The sequence below is a fragment of the Callithrix jacchus genome, chromosome 8 (assembly GCF_049354715.1).
Source record: "Callithrix jacchus isolate 240 chromosome 8, calJac240_pri, whole genome shotgun sequence".
NCBI lineage: Eukaryota > Metazoa > Chordata > Mammalia > Primates > Cebidae > Callithrix > Callithrix jacchus.
Window position 1 is genome coordinate 136227240 of NC_133509.1, and position 13819 is coordinate 136241058.

General features: G+C 49.0%; 1 long non-coding RNA gene across 2 annotated transcripts; it reads right to left on the bottom strand.

Annotated features, from left to right (window-relative positions):
* Nucleotides 1-3097: 3097 nt before the first annotated feature.
* Nucleotides 3098-12691, bottom strand: LOC108593575 (uncharacterized). 2 transcript variants are annotated; one of them, XR_013521750.1, is made up of 8 exons: nt 12432-12691; nt 11871-11957; nt 11465-11616; nt 8264-10106; nt 7656-7835; nt 3729-6626; nt 3427-3554; nt 3098-3321 (listed from the first exon to the last, which is right to left on the bottom strand). It is a non-coding gene; the product is annotated as an uncharacterized LOC108593575 (long non-coding RNA). The 2 variants fall into 2 exon arrangements; XR_013521749.1 differs by having other exon boundaries at nt 8250-10106.
* Between the last annotated feature and the right edge of the window lie 1128 nt (nt 12692-13819).

Here is a 13819-nt window from a genome sequence, read left to right on the forward strand (position 1 = left end):
AAATCTAAGCGTTTGGTGATGACGTTTTAGATATGGCTGCCAGAGCATGAGCCATGAAAGAAAGAAATGTGAAGTTTGGCTTTATTAAAATTCCTCACATCGGCTGTAAGAGATACTGTTAAGGCATGAAAAGCCACATACTGGGGGAAAAAGATTCTCAAGCCACACATTTGATAAAAGACTTTTTTGTGTCTAAAACACAAAAAACCAAAACAACCCAATTAAAAATCGTCAAGAGATATAGACAGACACCTCACCAAAGAAGATATACAAAGCAGAGACGGATAAACTACGGTACATCCATACAGTGGAATATTACTTAGCAATGAAAAGAACTGAGCTATCAAGCCATGAAAAGACATATTAAAAGCATATTACTAAGTGAAAAAGTCAATCTGAAAAGGCTACCTACTGCTTGATTCCAACTGAAGGACATCCTAGAAACGGCAAAGCTATGGAGACAGTAAAACGATCTGTGGTGACCAGGGATTTAGGGGGATGAAAGGTGGGATGAACAAGTGAGCATACGCTAATGACAGATACTGGACATGATCACTGGCCAAAACCCACAGGATGCACACCACCAAGAGTGAGCCTAACGCGAACTGTGCAGTTTGATTAATAATAATGTATCAATGGACTCATCAGTTGCAACAAATGTGCCATGCTAATGCAAGATGGACCCACTGAGGAAATTGTGCTTGGGCATATTTGGGCACTTTAAATACTTGCTGGTCAACTTTTCTGTAAAATCAAAACTACTCAAAAAAAAAATTAAAATAAAATAAAGCTTCCTCATTAAAGAGAAAAAAAAGTCTCTAAGATTCATCTCCAGTCCCTGGACCTACCATTTAGAGCCCTGCACAGCAACAGGACACCAGCTGTGTGAGCTGCTGTGGTCAGTCTGAGATACCCCTGTGTGAGTGGCTCTGTGTCTGATGCCCCTGGAGGGTGGTCTGCACTGCGGAGTCCAGGGAGGGCCGATGGGTATCAGGCCGAGACGCCGGACCCAACCTGCTTCTCCCTGGGCTGTCCCTCCCATGGAGCCCCCTCCATCTGCCCCCAAGTTGGTTACATCCCCAAGAACAGGCGACTTGGTGGGGGAGGCTTCCCATGGGCTGCTCTCTCAAGCGACTTGTCCAAGCTGGTGCCTTTGCGGCTCATTCTTCACTGTTCTCGTCTATTATTTCTTCCTGCTGCCCACTGCAGGCATGCAGAATGCTCTCCAGGGCTGCCGGTCTGCAGACTGAGCAAGGAACCTTAGCCTTTGTCCTGCACCTTCCACATCCCTCCCTGATACAGATCTGCCCAGATTGTTGGGGGCACAAGAGCAGCTCCGGGTCACATGACTGGCCATCTTCCACTATGTCTGTGTGCGTGTGCATGTGCATGTGAAGGCGTGTCTGACCTGAAGTGCACACCCCTCTGCCTTCCGGCATGGGTCTGCATGTGCACGCATCTCCCTGGGAGGGCTGCCATGCCCAAGTGAGTGTCCCTCCTTTTGTGTGTTCCATGTCCTTGGGTGCACCTGTCTGTGGGTCTGTATGTGGGTGGCTTCCTGAGCCTTGTTTTGCCTGTTTAAAAAGTTACAAAGGCCAGGATCAGTAGCTCAGGCCTGTAATCCCAGCGCTTTGGGAGGACAAGGCAGGTGGATCATGAGGTCAAGAGATCGAGATCATGCTGGCCAATATGGTGAAACCCGTCTCTACTGAAAATACAAAAAGTAGGTAGTCCTGGTGGCAGGCACCTATAATCTCAGCTACTCAGGAGGCTGAGGCAGGATAATCGCTTGAATCTGGGAGGTGGAGGTTGCAGTGAGCCGAGATCACACCACTGCTCTCCAGCCTGGTGACAGAGCAAGACTCCACCTAAAAAAGAAAAAGTTACGAAGACAAATAGCCTAATTTAAAAAATGAATAAAAGATTTTGACAGTCCCTTCACCAAAGAAGACTTACACACGGCTAATAAGCATGTGAGCCTCAGCACCATGAGTCATGTGTGGAATGCAGGTGAGAAACCACAATGAGGTACCACCGCAGAATGCCAGGCGCTGGTGAGGACATGCAGAAACTGGAACCACCGTACACTGTGGACAAGCAAAATGGTATACGAAGTTCAGAAGACAGTTGGATACTTCCTTAATAGTTAAACATACATGTACTTACCTATGACCCAAAAATCCTACTTGTCAATCCTCTTTCATTCCCAAGAGAAGTGAAACATGCGTGTCTACAAAATAACTTCTATACAGATGTTCAAAGCACATTCATTCCTAACAGCCCCAAACTGGAAACAACCCAAATCCCTGCTTACCAGGAATTAGAGCATATCTATGCAATAGAACACTACTCAGCAATAAATAAGAGCAAACTACTGATACACACGGGAACATGGACCAGCATCCCAAAATATTATGCTGAGTGAAATAAGCCAGACACAAACAGTGCCAAGGCATGAGCCCATCTTTTCACAGAAAGCAGTGCAGTGGCTGCCTGTGGCCATGGGGTAGAGAGGGCTGAATATGAGGTCATATGACAGAACTTGCGGAGACAAATGTTTCCCCATGATTAGTCAAACCTCATGAAATCGTACCTCAATCAAGTCAATTAAAAATATTTTAATGTATACTAGAATAGATGGTAATTTTGGGGAGAGAGAGAGTATCTTCAAAGTGAGTGAATGACTGCTGTCCCTTCATGTTTATTAATAATTATGGCAACTATACGTTTCACAGTGGAATGGGTTGCAACAAGGCCAGATTAGAGAAGCGACCAAAAGCACAGAAATTTGACATCAAAGTTCCAAACTGATTGTAAAATTTAATCAACACATGAGAAGTGACTGTCTGAAGAGATCATTTGAACCAGTGTTGGCATTCTTTGCCCTGGTGCCCGTGGCCAGCACACGTTGGTGTAAATCAGCACCCCTGGGTGGGTGAGCTTGAAAATCTACGTCCTAACCTCATCCAGTTACAAACCAGATGTGTAGCCTCGGGCATGCCAGTTCATGCTGGCTCATAGTAATTCTACACTTCTTGGTCTGAAATATGCAATGCTATTTTTTTTTTAAGAACCAGGATAAAATTAGCAACTTCCATAATATCACAAAGGCAGATTTTATTTATGAGGGTTAACGATAGGTACCAAAATCAAATAAGCAAGTGGGTTTGCTGGGGAGAATTTCTCTTCGTTTTCCTTCATCTGCAAATGTCTTTATTTCGTCTTCATTCCTGAAGGAAATTTTCGGGGTAAAGAATTCTGTGTTGACAGTTCTCTTTCAGCAATTAACAAACGGCATCCCACTGCCACCGACTCATGGGCCTGTGAAAGAAACCCGCGGTTGTCAGAGCCATTGTTCACACACAAGGACGAGAAAGGACAATCACCAACAAAAGACGGAAAAGCATTTCCTCCACTCCCTCTGACCGGTGGGGCCTGCAGGTTTTTTCTGTTTTTCAGGCTGGAAATAGAGGGCTTGCCTTGGGATTTTTCCGTTTCATACTCAATATCTAATTCCAGGTTTTCAACTGCCTTTGAGGTCAAATTGGAAGATACTGGAGGGAAAAGAAGAAAGATGGGGCTCGAGTAGGACTCGCTGCTGGTACAATAGTTCTTTCTGTTCTGGCTTCCTCCCCCAGTCAGCCCGCTACCATCTACTTCCAGGAATCCTGAGGGCGGCCCCATGCCCACCGTCCCGCGCTTCCCTTTCGCTCCTTGGAGCCCCCTACCTCGTTTTGACCCCAATCATAAATGTTTCCATAGATGCTTCTCTGACACATTGCAAGTTCCATGAGGGCAGAGACCACATGTGGTTTATTAATGGCTTCATCCTCTGGCCTTAACTCGGTGTTTTTTGCATAGGAGTTCCCCCTCAAAATTCACTGAATAAATCAATCCACAGCGAAGACTAAATTAGATGACATTCATAAAGCAGCTTGCGGGACACTTGTCGTAAAGATGCTCAATCTCAGTCACTGAGAGCATCTATTACCGCCTGCAGAGACCTGAAGCCTGCCAGGTCTCACCTGCTTCGTTTCAACCAGTTAATACAGAGGCATTTGGCACAGAGCAAAGAATGCCTGCAAGTCACTAACCTATGTAAACCACTGAGACACCGCTCCAGAAATGTTTTCCGTAGCCCCAAGAAACTCAGCATTTATGGTGCCACATCTTGTACAGAAAAATAGAAGAACTGCTCTGCACACACACACGTAAACAGTATCTGCGTTAGAATCTGTGAAAGTGGATTCTCTCCATTTCTTATGTTATTTCATCCAGCAGAGGGGAACTTACCTGTTCCGGGGGGAACCCTTGGTACCTAATACTTTGAAAAGATGATGCTCATTCTCTTCTATTGCAGAGCCCCTCCCCGCCCCAAGGAGGAGCATGCACGTAGCGCACTCCAGGAGGAGGATTTCCGTGATGGTCTTCTGTGAACGGTGCAGAAGCAGGGCCAGGCAGCCTGTGACCCGTCCCACAGCACTCACATCTCCAGTCCGGCCTTCTTCCCCTTTTGACAAACCAATGAGTACCTCTCAGTGGTAGAGACGAAACTGGAACCATGGCAAGGAGGCCTGGGAAATGGAGCTTCCAGATTCTAATCCCTGCAAGAAGACCTCGGCAGGTCAGGCAGAGGACGGAGCAGGAACACACTGTCTGCTGCTTTTATTGAGGTGATAGATCATAGCATCACCGTCTGTTAGCGGTTATTGCAGGAAATTGCACCAATAGGTTCCCTAACCTCGAACCATCTTTTAATTCCTAGGAAACGTGATCTTCTAGTACCTCGCATTATTGTATTTATTCATGTTTTAGTTGGAATTTTTTGTGTCATTAGTGCAAGTGGGGTGTCCCATATATTTTCTGCACTGGTGAGGTCTGGATTTGGGGTCAGGGAAACACTAGCTTTACTGAATGAGTTGGAGATCATCTTTTTATATTCTGTGGAAGAGCTTTTATAAGCATAATATTCATAATAATATGAATGTCATCATGCCTCAGAAATGTAGACTCTGCCTGCAAAGCAGTGTGGGCCTGCAGGCCTCTGATTTCCCCTTCCTTCTTTTTTCTATGGGTTATCCTTCTCTTTAGATTATTTTTTCCTTCTTTAGATCTTTTTTCCTCTTCCGAATTTTAGTTAATCCATTCCCAATTATTTCTAAATAGTTTCTCATTTTTTTAACCCATTATCTAGAATTTTTTTTAATGTGCAAGTAGGTGGATTCTTTTTTACTATGGCAGAGACAGATATCATTTGCGGTCCCTGCCTCCTTCCCTGTTTCAGGGAGCAGCCCCTCTGTTCAGCGTGGCAGTGCGTCCTGCTCTCAGGCCAAGCTCCTGCTTCCTCTAAGGTGGAACGCTGGCTCCTTCTGTCAGATACCGGATTTCCCAGCCTCCCCTGTGATGGCGGTGTGGGCGCGTGGCCTCGCGTGGCCTCTTTCTTCCTGCTTTGACTGTGAAAATACAGCACCTGCAGTTACTATCAAACTTAGGAAGTAGGAAAAAACTAGGTGCTTGCCCAAGCTTCGCTCCCGCATCTACAACGACCAGCTCTGTGACTTCGGACAAGTTGCTGAGTCGCTCTATGCCTCAGTTTTCCCATCTGTAGATGAGGAAAAATGACACGTCCCTCATGGACAAATATGAGCATGGAATGTGTTGTAAGGCATAACAATATGTAAGCGGCTTCGACCACAGTTGGCACAAATGCAACAGCGTTACCATCATAACAGTCAGTGATCAATACATCACAATCATCACCGCCATCTCGGGACCAAGAGACCGAGGCGACGAGAATCCAACGCAGGAGGAACGGGCTTGGAGTCTCCGTGAGGATGTTAGACAGAGCCTGGAAAACGCAGCTCTAGACACGCAACGAACAAGAAATACCATTACTTTAGTTTCTCTGCTAATTTTTACTGGATGCATTCTAACCCATATGCCTCATCATGTTTTCACTAATTCAAAAACCGACGCCAGGCACCCTTCTAGGCTGTGGGGCTACAGCCGTGAAAAATAACGGCAACCCTCTGCCTCTCAGAGCTCACTTTCTTGAATACTAATTTCTAATTGTCTTCCACCAAAGTCAGAGAAATTAGCCTAGTGAATTCTGCGTTGGGGACTGAGATTTTCTTCCTAAGAGGATTTTTGTAAATATTCCATAGGTGTTTGAAAAGAACACAGACACACACTCTTAGTATATGAGGAGTGAAGTTTAGGTGCAGGTTTTTTTGTGGGGGGGAACGAAGTCTTGCTCTGTCACCAGGCTGGAGTACAGTGTCGTGATCTCAGCTTACTGCAAACTCCACCTCCCAGGTTCAAGCGATTCTCCTGCCTCAGCCTCCCGAGTAGCTGGGACTACGGGTGCTCACCACTGCACCCAGCTAATTTTTGCATTTTTAGTAAAGACAGGGTTTCACCCTGTTGGCCAGGATGGTCTCATGATCTGCCCGTCTCCACCTCCCGAGGTGCTGGGATTGCAGGCGTGGGCCACCTCGCCAGGCCAAGGCTCATTTTGTTCTTCCATATTGATGTCCAATTTCTCCAGCACCACTGGTGGAACTGGCTGCTTACTATTTCTCCATGGAACTGCTGTTGCATCCTTGTCAGTTCAGGTGGCTGCATTTCTGGAGGAGATAGGAGAAGAAAGAAAAGGCAAAGAACGAAAATGTCCACAAGAAAAACACCAAGTGTCGACCAAGACGTACAGCAAAGACGCAGCCCGAGCGCGACCCTCCCTCCCTGCTGCTGTGACCCTGCATGACCTTGTTGGCTGATCTGTCTGCTAAAGATGAACAAGCCCTTGGCCGTCGCATGCCACTCCCAGGTATGCCCTCAAGCAGACACGCTCAGAGACGAGCAACGAAAGGCGCAGACTAGGATGTTCCCAGCAGCACTGTCTGTAACAGCCCCACACTGGCAGCTGGCGACATGCTCAGCATCAGTCGAGCAGATAAACCGAAGTACATTTATGCAGTGGGTCAGCATGTAACAGCCAGAGCGAAGGGTTTAAAACCACAGGCGAGACTGTGTTGAAATCTCACTGACTAAATGTTGAAACAAAAGAAACAGGCGCTAAGAAGGCCACGTACGGTGTAGCTCTGTTTATGTAAAGTACAAGAACCAGCAGAACTGCTCTGTATCATTGGAGGGCAGGCCAGTAATTCACCTTGGCAGGGAGCAGTGGCTCCAAGAGGGGAGTGGGGCAATTTCAGAGGTTATGGGATGTTCTGTCTCTTGATCTGGATGCCAGTTACACAGCTGTGCTCTGTCAGTGAGAGGCATCAAGCTCTACACTCCTATGCACTTTTCTGCCTATATTCTATTTCAAAGGAAAGCTTAGAAAAGAGAGAAGGAAAGGCGGTGCTTCTCTGGAAGAAAACGCTAAAGTCCTTCACAGTAAGAAGAAAGTCAACCTCATTTTTGCAAACGGGGTGCAAGACACCTGCCTGCTCCATAGGCAAGTGTCAACGCCAGTCCCTCTGGTTGCCCCCGCCCCCCACCATGCAGGTATCCTAAGTTTCAGGTTCTAGAGGGTTACAGAGGATGCTGGCAATGAGGCACATGACAGGACACGCCCCTCATGAACTTAAAGTCTTGCTAAAAGAGAGGACCCCCACTCCATCGCACCCTCCAAAGCTAAAAGTGCACGGTACCAAGTAATTCAGGGTCCACGTGGAAACCTCAGCACAGAGTCACGGGAACTCTGCCTGAAGACTGCCATCGGCTCCGTCGGCACATTCTCACCGTGAGATCGTCGGCATCGGGAGGCGCGGCTCTTTTTAAAATCAGTCATCTTGGACCACACCACTCACGCAGTGTGTCGCTAAGGCAGGCTGTGAAGACCAGAGTGGTTGTTAAGGAACCAGCTAAGAAGTGCTTAATGTATACGTCGGTCTTCAGCACTGACTTTTCACGCCACTGCCGGAGCAGCACAGGACCCCTGCAAACTCCTGTCGGGAGCAAGAAATAAATTCCTCTTTTTTCTTGATGAGAGTGGAAAATTGCTCATTCTCTCTCGGGGGAGCCACAGGGATTCACATTCTCAAAGGCACAGAAACGGCCCCTAGACAGGTGTTTTTCCTGCCTCCTCCCTCAGTGTCTCTCTCTCATTCTTTCTCTCTCTCTCCACTCCCCTTTTCTCTTTCTCTCTCTTTCCTCCCTAGCTTAGAATAGGGATGGGGAAAAACTAGGCCCAAATCCTTCGATATTATTTGCAGAGGCCAAGGAGAGAGAAAACTCCCACTCACCACCCTAGACCCACATGTGTGCATCAGGAACATTCTAGCTTCAGAGATGGAAAGCAGGCTTTGAAGCATGAAGTGAGATGAGGGCTCCACCTTCTCCTCTGCCCCGCAGCTCCAGAGCCTCCCAGGCATCCAGAGTCCAAGGGTGGCTCTTGTTGACTTGGTTCTAGTAAGAGAAAAGTTTTCTGGAAAAACAAGCAAACAACACATTATCCAAAAGTAAACATGTTCAACAGTCTCACAAGTGGGTTCCCCTCTATGGCTTCTCCAGCACCGTGTACCCTCTGCATGGCCGCTGGGCCACCCCGATCCCTCCCGTGGCCACAGATGGCAGTGCCAAGGGAGTCTCCGCTCTTGAGAAGTCTCAGCCCATGTGCGAGTGCAGAAACGGGAAACATGCCTTGACCAAGAGGAGGAGGAAACAGCCACCGGCAATCACCCAAGGGGCCACTCTCAGCACCTTGGGACCCTGGAGGCCGGGCCTGCGTCTTCTCCATCCTTGCCCTGCAGAAGAGTCAGAGTGGCCTCCAAAGTCTTCTTGTTGCTCCACTGAAGCTCAAGGAAACACAGTGACAGGGCACAGGTCTGGTGGGACATTTGTGTTAGTATCCCAGGGACGGCCTCACTCACAAAGCACCGCAGACCACGTGCCTTACACCACCGACGGGTATCGCCCACAGTCCTGGAGGCTGCAAGGCCCAGCTCAAGGTGTCGCCGGGGCTGCTTCTTTCTGAGACCGTGAGGGAGGGTTTGTCGCAGGCCTCTCCCGGCTTCTGACTTGGTGGCATGGAGAAGCACCTCGCTGACCTCTGCCTCCATCTTCCTGTGGCACCCACCCTGGGTGTGTGTCTGTCTCCAGATGTCCCCTTTGGATAAGGACCTGTCCTACCGTGTTCCAGTGTGGCTTCATCCTAACTCATTACCTCCGCAACTACTTTACTTCTCAGTGAGGTGACATTCCAAGGTCCTGGGCCAGTGTGGGGGGTGAGTAGGACCGTAACATATAAATCTTGGGGGAGGAATACAGTTCAGCCCATGGTAATGCTGACAGAAGTCCAGCCTGCAGCTCAGCCACTGTCCTACCCTGGATACAAACTGCAGTTGCATCTGCCCACACCACACTTCCTCCACCAGTGAAGTGGGAAGGTGGTGGCTGCCTGTCACGATGGTCATAAGCAACCCAGGAGACACAGGAGCACCTCTCATGTGCCTGAGGCTTACGGTGTGCTCAGAAAGGCGTGGATGGCACTGCTCTCATTGGCAGGCCGTTCTGCCAGTCTCTCCCAGCCTGAGAGAGGGCATCTCCCAGCCACATCCGTTTTCCACACTCCCTGCCAGAATCAGCGACCTTCAGAAAACCACTAAGAGATGAGCGAAGTGTCGACGTGCTGTGAGTTGAACAGCTCACTCGACCGCGCCGGTGCAGCCCGGGCCGGAGCCGGCTCTTCTCTTTGACGTTTTCCTAATGGCGCTGCCCGGGCTCCACGAGCTTTAAAGAACAAAGCCAGTGGCAGGAGCTCTGGGTTGGGCTGCACATGCGGAAAACGTACTGATATTAATTTTTGCATCCAATCTTGTTCCAGAAAGGATTTGAGGGGCATGTGGTGAATCAAATCCATCTCAGCCCAATGGCTCTATGCTTCACAATTAGTGGGAGGGGACTGAATAATTAGAAAACAGAAATAATCCCAAACTCCCACTGTCCCCAAAGGTGGCATCTTAGACCTGTCGTACTCTTGTTAAAGGCATTTTGCTTTTGAACTAGGAAGCTCAGCCTGTGGAGGCGATGAGGACAATGATGATGGCAATGCGGTGGCGGTGATGGCCAACACGGAAACTCATCCTCTGAGGGACCAGGTGCTGCTCAAAGGGAGGAAAGAAAGGGCGGAGGGACAAGGGGAAGACAGAGGGGAGAAAATGGGAAAAAGGGTTGGATGGAGAAGAAAGTGAAAAGAAAGACTGTGTTAGAGACCCACAGTGTGCTTCCTAACCCCTAACCAAATCCCAGGAGCAGGCTCACTCGCTCTTTCAAAATTGTGACTGATTTCAGGGAAGAGTCTGTGGTCCGAGGTGGATCACGTTAGCCATTCACCTCCAGAAAGCCACATCTGGGCCCCGCTCTCACCACGAGGCTCTGGCGACCTCTCCATTTGCCCCTGGCAAGCCTTTGCCATATTAAATACTGTCCCCTCTGCAACCAGCAGGTAGGCAGGCACTGCTCCGGGGCCATCCCCAGGGACATTCGGCCGGCTTAGGGTGCGAGACGGCACCTGGCAAACTGTACCGGGGAGGCCAGAGGACACGCAGCCGCTTCCTCAATGCCCTACCTCCATCGCACCTTCCACATCAGCCACATGTGGTCTCCTACAGGGCCACAAGTGCCACATCAGCAACTAGTCATACTTAAGCCCCCCAATGACCTAGAAGGAAAAGGGAGAACAGTGGGTGCTAAGCTGAAACTTGGAAAATTCAAGTGAATATTGGCTGCACTCGCTGCAGGGGCTTGGGGAGGAGCTGTGATCAGATGTCTGAGTTGGCCAGTGGGCACTGGTCCATAGCTGCAAGGATGTCCTGGCAGGGTGATCACAGGGTGCTCTGTTGAGCAGGCTCCAAGCTGACAGCTCCTTTGGTTTGCTCACACACCAGTAGCCATTGCTCCTAGCAAGGCCCCCCAGCCCCCCTTCCCATCCAGCATACACTGCTGGCACCCCCACTCAGCCCCCCGGCACTGCCCCTGAATTTCTATCATAGAGAGCTAGCTCTCCATTGGCAACGCTGGTGCCTGTCCCTGCCAGCAGCCCCAAGTCAGCACCATGCCCGGCTGTTCATCATTAAATTGAAAAAAGGAGGAGGGTCCTGTCTTGATTCCCTTCCAACAAAGAGGCTCCTTGGTGACTATGCAAATGTGGCCACCTTCTCCTGGAACTTGCCCTGCCAACCAGCTTTGAAATCCCAGAGGGGCCCTGTGTCCCTTCCCCCAGGGGCCTGGCTAGCATTCGGATCACTGAGGACTTGGCAGGAACCATGGATGAAGGTCAGGAGCACCTGCTCCCAGCGCACATCCTGCCTGGATAGCCGTGAGGCAGCCAGCAGCTCTTCTTCAACAGCAGTCTCAGGTCTGCCTGCCCGTGACAGCCCCACTGCGAGATACGCACCACGTCCCAACTGTGCGTTCACATGGAATTCTCATCTCATTCTAAGTCTTATCTGATTCTCACCGAAAGTCTGAGTCCTTCTCACCACCTGGGGAAACAGAGGCACAGTGAATCCAAGTGACTTGTCTTCTCATACATGGAGAAGGTGAGGTTGAAACCAGATGCAGGACACTGCAGAGACCCCTCTCGTCCCTTTGACCACTCCAGAAAAGGACCTGCAAGACACAAAATAGTTTCCAAAAGGCCTCCAGGCAAGGGGGAGCCTCTAGGCAAGGGGGCTCTGATAATACTCCCGGCTCAAAGTTGTTTTGGAACAAAGCCCTCCTGGTCCCATGGCACTGGGGGGAGAAAATGATCGGGGGGGCTGCCTCCCCAAGGACTGCACACTGGGGTGAACTGAGGCTACTTAATACATTCAGTCCATCAGAGTAATGCCTTGTAATTAAGATTCCTGGGAATGAAGTAGTACCGGGGCGTTCCATGGAAGATCTGCCTTCAAACGGTTCAGGTCAGCCTTAGGCTCAAGCACGGCTCTAATTGACGGCTCCCCTTGGGTCTGAAAGAAAAGATGTAATCAGACCACACAAAGCACGTCCTGTCCAATTACAAGGATCGGCCCAGATGGGCTGACCTGCGACCTATAAAACAAAATTAAGATTTCCAAACATCACCAGGAGGTAGGGGGAGGGATGGCTGGTCTGGGCTCCAGCCTTCCAACTCCCCAGACCGGAGACGGAACAAAACCGTAGCCCTGGAAAGAAATGTGGCGGACTCTGATCAGCCATTGTGCAGCCTTTCGGTTGGAGTCTTTCTTGGGGGTGGGAGGGCCAGGGGTCTAACACTCAGTTTCTTGCACTGGACGTCCAGATGCATTATCACAAAAGAGCATTTCTTTACAGTCCAGCCCTAGAGTTCCGGGAAGCTAGTTCTCTAAGCCCGAATCTCCCACAGCCATAGGACATGTTAATTACGTTTGGGGGCAGTGTGGGGACGCACTTGATGTCATGGAGGAAAACATCCCCGTACTCACGCCTGATGGGACCTGCACGCTGAGGCATGAGCAGACTGCCCGCGTTCTAGGGTGAGAACCTATCCACAGCATTTGAGGAATGTTTATCCATTCTTCTGTCTCCAGACTTGGGGAGCTGCAGGCACATGGCACTTAGTGTATTCAAATACCAGGGACCCCAGCATCTGGGAGGTTGAGGAAGAGTCGTGGGTCTTCACAGAGTCTTTGCAGAGGCAGGCCTCTGCCTCCACGCCGCCGAGCCAGGAGAACCTGCAGTGAGCAACCAGCTCTTCTTTCCTTCTCTTTTAAAATCAACACCCGTCCCCAGATCCACTTTTGGCAAACATTGCTTAACTGCTGCTGTTTTCCCTGAAGTCACTGAAGAGAGAGTTAGATAATGAGCTGGCATGCTCTTTTGAAATGTTTACTGTGTTCCTTAAAGCAAGGGACATGCTGGTTCCTAAACTAATTTGGGGTTGCTAGATCTTTTCTACTCTTTTTGGAGATCTCCGAAGTAAACACATGGACTTAAGTATAATTATCTGAGAGTCAGATAAACAGTCATGGGGCTTTCTAGAGGATGAACCATTGCAGATCTATCGATAAAAATGTTTTCTCGATTCTCCCGATGGAAAGGAGAGAGAATGCATGAGTAATACACCGTGGTACGCCCCAAAGATCTGAGGATAAAGATCAGGTTGTCTTACTTTCAGTTCAAGGAAACTAAAAGTCACGACAGAACCTCAATGGCCACGGCCAATGGGAGAGACCCCGGTATTCTCGGAAAACTTCCTCAGTGCAAGCTGTTCTTCACAACGGACCTCACATCTGAAAAATTTCTGAGTTTCAACCTGGCAAGTTGCACGGTCTTGTTAAAAAAAAAAAATTAAAGCTCAAGGCACCCAGAGATGTGTAATTTCGGTGAGAACTGTAATAAATGCATGCACGTAAGCCCTGAATTCCCACTGTAGAAATGAAGATCTGGGGTTAGGATGACATTTATATGAATCCCACTTGGTATTTTGGTGGCATGTTTTCCCAAGGAGTTCAAAGGCATTTATAGACATTCTGATTAGTGCTTGTGATATCCCGGTGGGGCGGCAAATTCTATTAGCTCAGTTTTACATTTGGGAATAGATCTTAAAGCAGCCAAATGGTTTGGCAAAAACCATATGGTGTGTCACTGATAGTGCTTTGAGAAGAAAACAGGTTTCCCAGCGTCTCTCCCTGCTCCAGTCCGCTGTCCAATTTGCTTGTAGGACTTTTTTTTAAATGTTAGATAATGTCACGGTGATTCTTAGAGTCTATGTAGAATCTCAACTCCTTTTGCAGCCTGCTGGGTCAATGTCCACCTGCGCAGGACAGCGTCACCATGAGCCCCTCCGTCTGTTGGGAAGGACAGACCCCTC